This window comes from Pteropus vampyrus, unplaced genomic scaffold (assembly GCF_000151845.1).
Source record: "Pteropus vampyrus isolate Shadow unplaced genomic scaffold, Pvam_2.0 Scaffold99, whole genome shotgun sequence".
Lineage (NCBI taxonomy): Eukaryota > Metazoa > Chordata > Mammalia > Chiroptera > Pteropodidae > Pteropus > Pteropus vampyrus.
Window position 1 is genome coordinate 2,775,028 of NW_011888880.1, and position 7,743 is coordinate 2,782,770.

The 7,743-nt window shown below is 38.1% G+C and overlaps 1 pseudogene; it reads right to left on the bottom strand.

Moving 5' to 3' along the window:
* Positions 1 to 4,485: 4,485 nt before the first annotated feature.
* Positions 4,486 to 5,724, bottom strand: LOC105295072 (annotated as a pseudogene).
* Positions 5,725 to 7,743: the final 2,019 nt, after the last annotated feature.

The window sequence follows — 7,743 nt, forward strand, 5'->3', positions numbered from 1 at the left end:
CAAGCTTATTTTAGCATCTGATTCATTATTATTTTTAGGAAATTTAAAGGCCTTAAATCTTCCCCATACTGTGCATGATTACACCTAATTAAAGTTCACATCTTTCGCAGAAAGGTGGAATATCAGTTCTAATTTTACATACTAGTGTGATCGAGAGCATAAAGCATCAGATTGCAGGTCAGGAGACCCAGGTTCTATTTCTGACTTGGTCACTGCTTTTCTTTAATGCTTCAGTTTTTCCTTCCCTAATATATGAGCAGAGTTCATTAGAACTTGTCAGAGTTCACTAGAATAAATTATGTCACCAGCATTCATTTTTAAACTATTGAGCCCATATTGTGTGCTGGACACCATCCTATTTGCTGGTATTTATTAACTAGAAAAGCATGATTCCTAATCTCAGAGAGCTTACAATTGTTCCAAATGTTTTTACTGCTATCAAATCACTGATACGACATTCTCAAGAACTGCTGAGGATACTTGAAGTCAGTAAGTCAACCAAGTCAACAAATATTTGTGCAGTATTTACAGTGTGCAAGGTATTGTTCAAGATGAATGGAAGAAAAAAAAAAAGTTCCTCACTAGACCTATTACACTGTGTCCCCAAAGTCTAGCATAGTGTCCAGTACTCAGCAGGTACTCAATATATTTGTGAATAAAAAAAATTATAGTCTCTACTCTCAAGGGATTAGAATCTAACAAGGAATGTAAAGCACCAGTGCATCTATGCATCGGCTACAATACATCACAGCATGTTATAAAAAGACATGAAAGATACAAAAGAATTAAAAGCAGGAACTCAAACAGATACTTGTATACTAAAGGTCACAGCAACATTGTTCACAAGATCCAAAAGGCAGAAATCATCCATATGTTTATCAATAGGTGAATAAACAAAATGTGGTATATCTATACAATGGAATATTATTCAGCTTTAAAAAGAAAGGAAATTTTGGCATGTTACAATATAGATGAACCTTGAAGAGGTTATGCTAAGCGAAATAAGCCAGACACAAAAGGACAAATATTGTATGATTTCACTGATATGAGGTACTTAGAACAGGCAAATTCGTAGAGACAGAAAGTGGTGGATACCAGGGACTTGGGGAATAAGTAATGAGGAATCTGTATTTAATGGGTAGAGAGTTTCTATTTGGGATGAGGAAAAACTTCTGGAAATGGATAGTGGTGATGATTGTGCAACAGTGTGAATATACCTAATGTCGCTGAACTGTATCCTTAAAAATAATTAAAATGGCAAATTTTCTTACATATGTTTTGCCACAATAAAAAAAAAAATGATAGTTATAAAAGGACATGAAGGAGTTTGGGAGGCAATAACATCTGCCTGGTTTAACCAAGATGGGGGTTCCTAGAAGCGATGTATTTGTGCTTGCTCTTCCTTTTAATGCCTACAAATCAAAGTTTTCACTGTTAATAATAAAAAGCATGCACTTTTCATATGGTTCACCAGTTTTATATAACTCTTATACAAAAAACTGATGAGTGGTTGCTTCTGGGGAGAAGCATTGGAAGTCCACAGGTTTAGGGATCTATCTAATGGTCTGGGGTAGGAAATGACTTAATTTTCACTGCACATTTTTTTTATTTAACATATCAATATTAGAATATTTTTGAAAACAAATGACTCCTGATCTTCTTTACAAAGATTCTCTAAGTGTGGTCTGAAAAATACACAAATTGTCTTAGGCCGCTTGTAGGTGTTCTCCATCTCTGATTGCTGTGGCCGCTTTGTCAGCCCTGCTGTGCTGTCCTCTACACAAGATGCTGTACACGCTGCAGTTCTGCTATTTTGCCATAGTTCCCACTAGGAATGTCAGCCCCAAGAAGGCAGAGCTGTCCTATCCACAGCTGTATTTCCAGAACTTAGAACAGTGCTTGACTTTCAGTAACTACTCCCTTAACTATGTCACTGAGTTTACTCAGCAACATTTATTGAGCACCTGGTATGTGCTAAACACCTTTCTAAGCACTGGAGACACCTCAGAACAAAACAGATAAAAACTGCTTCCTTGTGGCACTTACAGCTCTCTTTGCTGAAAGCCTGCTGCTCCCTTGGAGAGTACTCTGTTTTCTACATTTTACCTTTTCATCTCCCAAATCCCACAGACCTGCAGCCTTCTTAGCATGGCCCACCTTCTAATAATGTACTTTACTTTCAAAGATCTTACTTTTTCTAAGAAAAAAAAAAAAAAAAAGCTTCCTTGTGGCAATTACATTCTATTATGGGAGAAAGAAAAACAAAAAATAAATAGTAAATCAATCATTCGATGAAAAACTAATCCAGTATATTACCAGGGAGAGGTGCTATGGAAAAAGAGAATAGGGTAAAGGGGGCTGGGGGACTCATTGGAGAGAAAATGAGCAGAAGAGAAAGGGGTCACAGTTTTAAATAAACAGGTAAAAGTTAGCCCTTGGAGAAGACAACATTTGAGCAAAGACTTAAAGGTGGTGGGAAGGGAGCCATTCAGATATCTCAAGGAAGAGCATTCCAGACAACTAGTACGATGAGGGAACAGATAGTACAAAGGCCCTATGGCTTCAAGGAATAGTATTGAAGACACTGAGCATAGAAGAAAGTGAGCAGGTGGGAGAGAGATGTAGGAAGAGGTCAGAGATCTTGAAACTTGTAGGTCTCAGTTCTTTGGCTATTATCCTGAGTGACATGGGGAACCACTGCAGGGTTTAGAGGAAAAGAAGGACAGGATGTGGTTTTAATTTTAGAAGAACACTCTGGCTGCTGTATTGAAAACAGATTACAAAGGAACAGGAATGGAAGCAGAGAAACTAGTAAGGAGACCTGCAATAATTCAGGTAAGAGATGGTTAAAAACTTAGACCAACTTGCCACAAGAGGTGGGGAAAAAAGGATCAGATTCTAGATATACTTTGAATGTAGAGGCAAGGAGATTTGTCAGCCAATTGGATATGGGGTATGATAAACAAACAAAAAAGTCCCTTGGATGACTCCAAGTTTTTTGGCCAGGGCTAGTGGGAAAATGGTGTTGCATTAACTGAAATAGAGAAAACTATAGGTGGGGCGGGCTCAGAGGGAGGATCTGAGTGTGTCTGTTTGAGGTGGGAGAAGTCTATCAGACATTCAAGCAGACATGTCATACAGACAGTTGGATATACACACCAGAAAAGTTCTGAGTGAGGTGCATAAACTTTGGCGTCATTGTGAATATATGAAGAAAAGGGAGGCCCTGAACAATGATAAAACATATTTTCCTTTTTTCAAAGAATCTTAACATTTTGTAGCTGAAGTGACTTCCAAAGAACAAGACCATTTATCAAGAAAACAAATTAAAATCTCTCTGATAATTTCTAAATTTTCATTTAGAAATGAAAGCAAGGTCTCGAAAAATGGTCTGCAGATGCCCTGAATCAAAATAAAACCAACTCTTGTAATAAGCACTCTCAGTGACTCTCAAGCATAATTCAAATCTGAAACTCACCCCCTATGTGTGTGTGTAACTGTGGCATACAGTGTCATTTGGAAGTTTCCACTTTCATACTGACATCTAAGTGTGGGTTACACATGATGGGCACAGCCTAATGACAAAGGAATCTCTGATAATCCAATTCATTTTATAATAGCCACAGACTGGCACATGCTACATGGGATTTATCAGTATTTAAGGAAATATATTTCTGGGCAATCTTCTGAATCATTTCCCGCATCAGCTCTATTGCAATTCTGATCATTCACCTTTAAGATGGCTATCCCTTGCTATGAGTTATAACTTTGGTTCGGATGAGCATGTTTCAGGAAGGAGGCTGCTGCTTCTCAGCCATACAGATTCCCTGGTGTCAACATTCAAAAATTGTATGCCCATGACAGTTTTTCGGTTCCTTGTAATCTTGCTTTTTTTCTTTTACTATTTTTTGCATGCTGATGAAGTTTAAGAGCACATGAAATTATACTATAGTCTGATGAACCTAAAAGTCCTTACAAAGAAATTGGTTACTCAGAAAAACAAATACAGCAGACACATAAAAGGATTACCCAGGTACCCTTTCAGGGAAATGCTAGTTCCAGGAGACTGCGCAAACACGCTTAACAGGTTTCTTGAGTAATCATTATCAGGCCCAGTTTAACCTATAGTAACTACATAATATTTTCAAAATTTCTGGACCACGGAAGCTATAAACCCAAATCTCTCTTCAAATAGTTTTTCACAATGTGTGGTAGCTGTCATGTACATTTCCTGCCTGGTCTTTTTGTGTACTGGAGGTACTATTCCTGACCCAGATGTTCTCATAGATTCAAGATCTCCTGGAGTTACATTTTTTTTATCTACCATATCAAAAAGAAAAAGCCACTTAGTTCGGTATGCTATAGAGAATCTGGTATTAGAGAACTTTTTTGTTTGTTTGTTTCTCACTGTCTCTTTGATCAGGTTTTTATTCAAAATTAGCTGTCCAAAGCGATTTGAACTTTACAGAATAAACTAATTTCAGTTTATGCCGCAGGTTTCTTTTCCACAGGCTTCTTCTCAGCTGCTGGTTTCTTGGTAGCTGCAGCCTTTTTTTCCCACCCAGGCTTCTTTCCTTTCTTCCCCACCACAGGCTTCCTGCCTGGAATCCCCTTCTCCTCTGATTTGGATTCTAGCGCTGCTGCTACTTTATCCACCAGCAGCTCATGATTCTTGGCCTGGCAAAGAATGGTGTTCCAGTGCATGGCCTTTGCATGTGGGTTTAGCTTCAAAATTTCTCCGGTTTTTCAGCGGATTCTTCTTTAGGACTCTGCGATGAATCTTCTTGCGTGGTGCTTGGAGGGCTCTTTGGATCTCTGGGCTTTTCAAGATTCTGCTAAGGTCTGTATTGAGCATCTTATGCCTGGGAAGATTCCTCTTGAGAGAGGCAGCTTTATGCCAAGTACCATATGGATGATCTAACTTGCAGAAAGCACTTTTAGTCCAAATGCAGAAACGGCCCACATGCCCCCTAGGGGCAAGTTTCAAAATGTTCAGTTTGCTTACATTATGCAGAGTAATTCCAGGAATGTTTCTGAAGGCTTTGATGATGCCATTGTCCTCATTATACATGATGCAAGGTCCCCTGCACTGAATATGACTACAGTTTCTCATTTTGCCCTTGCCAGCTCTTATTCGCTGAGAGGCAGAGACCTTTTTGATATCATTCCAGGCCTTAAGTTTCTTAAGAAGCAAAACGGCCTCCTTGGTCTTCTTGTAGCCTTCAACTTTATCTTCAACCACCAAAGGAAGTTCAGGAACTTCCTCAATATGATGACCTCTAGACATGACCAGCGCTGGTAAGGCCAAGGCAGCCAGGGCAGAGCAGATAGCATATCGCTTGCTTCTATGTTTTGTTCACTCTGTGGTGCCAGTGGCACCAGGTTTTGGTTGGTGCAAACATGTGGCCACTACAGCACATTGCCAAAAGCGCCCTGGCCAGAACGATGAGTCCCACTGCCTCAAACCCTGGGAATTAGAGCCACAGCTTTGCCAGTACCCCACAACCTGACACTGGTTTGATGACCTGCTAATTCACTGACAGCATACGGCTGTCTATTGCTTTTGTGCAAGTTGATGTGAACAACGTTCATAATATCTGGCTGAACGGGAGCCTTGAACACAGCGGGCAAAGCAACATTTATGGCAAATGATTTCCCCTTTTTGGAATACACTGATCTTAGTAGACAAGCACACACCATGGCTAGGAGAGGAGAAGGCCACGCTCCTCTCTTAGAGAATCTTTAAAAGCACTTACGCCATTTTAAAATCATAAAACCCCAATTTGGATATCTCTAGGTTTTATTTTCCAAAATTTTACGTATTTCTGATTTCAGTTCTGTTAAACAAAAGGTTTACATTTTAAATTATAGTTGTCACTTTCATTCATCTCAATTCTAAAGTGATGTCATGTTATACTTTAATAATTTTGTTATATAAAACATTAATAAGTTTGATTGGTAGGTTACACCCAAATTCAGCAACACTGCCCGAGGACCAAGAGTCCAGAACAGAAATTAGAGATAAGGACCAAGATTATGTTGTTATGAGGGAGCCCAAGTCTGAAGTTGCTGGTCTGAACTGGGCTCAGAATTGACATTTGTAACCCAAAAAGGATAGAACCCAGCAGGGGGTAGGAAAAATGATACAATCAGAAAGTGCCAACTCTGATGGCTCTGGCACCATTCTAAGCACTCATTCTAGCCTGGACTCTGGTAGTGGTAGGAGGAGAGCACAGTGGATGCCCCAGTCCAAAGACAGTAAATAGTCAGAGGACAGAGTTCCCTGGGGAAGTCACTCTGCCTCGCTGAACATAAACCAGAAGGGGAAGCAGCATCAAATAAAGAACACTGACTTTTTCTAATGAAACTCATGAGCTCATGACTCTTGCAGACAGCAAGTTTCTAAGTTATATCATTTTTCATTTCCCACTGGTTACTACTAAACAGATCAGAAAGGACTTCATGAATATTGAGATACCCCTTCAAACTTTTACCTTCCACTTTATTTAGATCACATTTCATTCAGATCTTGTTTCCTCCTGGGATACACTAGATCTTATTTCCAAAATTTTGAGCTAGATGATTTCCCCGCTTTTTCTACACATGGGAGGAAACACATGGCCATGAAGAGTATTGGGATCAGTATTAGTGTATGATGGGAAGAGATCAAATACCTATGCTGGGGGTACATTACAATGTCTGGGAAGTTCTACCATACTTTTTATATGCCTTCCCATAATGACATTTTTGTCTCTTCAGTTATATTAACAGTCCCTGCAACACAGGCATCCTGTGGTCTTTCTATAGCACTTGGAGTTCTGTTGTATTAGGCATTTACCAAATATTTGTTGACTCATGATCTATGCAAACTAGAAAAGGGAAAAAATTATGATATCCTATCATGTGTCCACTTTCAAGGCTGCAAGTATTATGAGATGTCACAGAGGCTTAGTAGAAAAGCTGCAATGTGCAGTTTTTATATATGACTAATTTGGGAGCTGTAAACAAGGAGAAAAATATAATGTAACAAATGTTCTCAATTATTTGCTTAGAAGAAATTATGATTTGTAATGTATTGATAGAGTCTGCTAAATCAACTGTTATTAAATATATTATCAAAGGAATAAATCCTTTTGTTGCATATTGTAAAAAAACAGCTTTAAACCAGATTCTAAGAGGAAAGAGAAGAGAAATGATATTTGGTAAAATATTCTTTGTAAAACAGCATTTGTCATTTCCTCTTTATTTTATAGCTGTTAAAGGACAATGAAAAAAATAAAAACTAAGAGTCTCTAATTATTTCAAACTATATATATTTATATAAAATTATGAAACACTGTCTTATTTAGCAATTCTTTTTACAACAGCTATATGAGATAATTCACAGAATTGCCTCAAAAGGATCTGTAACTGCTCTAGTAAAAACTTGGAAAATAACTGAATTCCTCCACAGGAACATTTCCAATAATTAGCCTATTATGATGAACTAGGATGCTAACTAGACTTACTAGGGCAAACATTTCATGATATATACAATAATCAAATTATTATGTTGTATATCTGAAACTAAAAGAAAACTCAAGCTAATAAAATGCAAGAGCAGAGAAAAATAGGTATAGAAAAGACTAGGTAAATAGAAAGTATAAATTAAGATAGAAATAAATATATCTAGTAAAGTTCACCTCATAGATAAGGAACTGACTCATAGAGAGGTGAAATGACCCACCAGAGCCACACACAACT